Here is a 1,542-nt window from a genome sequence, read left to right as displayed (position 1 = left end):
CCTGGGTGGCTCAGTTGGTTAAGCGACTGCTTTCGGCTCAGATCATGATCCTGGAGTCCCGGGATCGAGTCCCGCAATCGAGTCCCGCATCGGGCTCCCTGCTCGGCAGGGAGTCTGCTTCTCCCTCTGACTCTCCTCCCTCTCATGCTGTCTCTCATTCTCTCTCTCTGAAATAAATAAATAAAAAATAAATAGGGTGCCTGGGTGGCTCAGTCGTTAAGCGTCTGCCTTCAGCTCAGGTCATGATCCCAGGGTCCTGGGATCGAGCCCCACATCGGGCTCCCTGCTCTGCGGGAAGCCTGCTTCTCCCTCTCCCACTCCCCCTGCTTGTGTTCCTGCTCTCGCTATGTCTCTCTCTGTCAAAAAAATAAATAAAATCTTTAAAAAAAAAAAAAAATAAATAAATAAATAAAATAAAATGAATGCCAACGAATGGAACCTCACTGAAGTATTGGCTATGAGAACATTTCGGTGGAATGGGAGGTGGTGGGTGCGGGTTGTCTGGGAATGACGCTGTGGAGGTGCACGGGGGACCAGGAGGCCCCGGCCTGAGGGAGGATCGCTCGCCACCACGCTCTGCTGCACTCACTGTGTGCGGCCCGCGCAGGCCAAGTCTGTCCTGATTTTGTTTACTCCTGTTCACGGCGCCGTCCTGCTGACCCACGGGGCCAGCATGAGGAACGAGGGGGGCAGCCACCAGGAACCTTGGTCCAAAGTCTCAGTCTAGAATCGCACAGATCCCTGTCCCACGGGAAGCCCAGTATCAACAAGTCCTCATGCAACATGAGAGTATTTTATCTGGGAGTTTGTATCAATCCACATGAATTTTGGTCTTTTTGGATAACTAGCATTTTAATTGGGTGTACTGATATCCTATAAAGAAAACCGCAAGACCCGTTTTCTCTGCAACCGGGCAGATGCCCAACCTGGAGGGGCTCCCCCCGCCAGCTGCTGGAGCCCGGCCCGCAGCCGGCACCCCTCCACCCCTCTGCCCCTCCTGGGGCTGCTGAGGCCTCTGCCTGTGCTGGGAAACTGCTTCTCTCTTTCCTTATCTTCCTCACACTGCAGGCAGCACCCCGTCTCTGCCGCTCCCCATTTCTCTCTGGCTGCCCCCCACAACACTCTGGTTCCCCTCAGCCCCTTCCTGCTGCCCCGCCCTGACGGTGGCCTGGCCCAAGTCTGTGTTGGCCCGCAGGGCCGGCTCTCTGGCCCAGCCCTCTGCTTTTCAGTTCCTCTGCTGCCTCAGGGCCTTTACACAGGCCTGTGGTCGGGGGCGGAGTTCCCCAGCCCTCAGTAGCTGGGGTGCTCCGGCCCCTGGATGCTTTCCCTGAGGCCCCAGGAGCTGGCCTACCCCCCCACCCCCGCCGCCGCCTTGAGCCTGGCGGCCCCTGACCAAAAGCCCCTATGCTGCTGTCCCATGAGGGGCAGTTCTGGAGGGGAGATGGGTGAGCATTTCTGGGGGCCACGGTGGGGGAAGTGCCCCCCAAACTCCCTGCAGCAACAACTTCTTCCTGTAAGCACGCTTAGCTTAGCGTCACTTTG

The sequence above is a fragment of the Halichoerus grypus genome, chromosome 6 (assembly GCF_964656455.1).
Source record: "Halichoerus grypus chromosome 6, mHalGry1.hap1.1, whole genome shotgun sequence".
In the NCBI taxonomy this organism is placed as follows: domain Eukaryota; kingdom Metazoa; phylum Chordata; class Mammalia; order Carnivora; family Phocidae; genus Halichoerus; species Halichoerus grypus.
Note: the sequence above shows the minus strand (reverse complement) of the source record.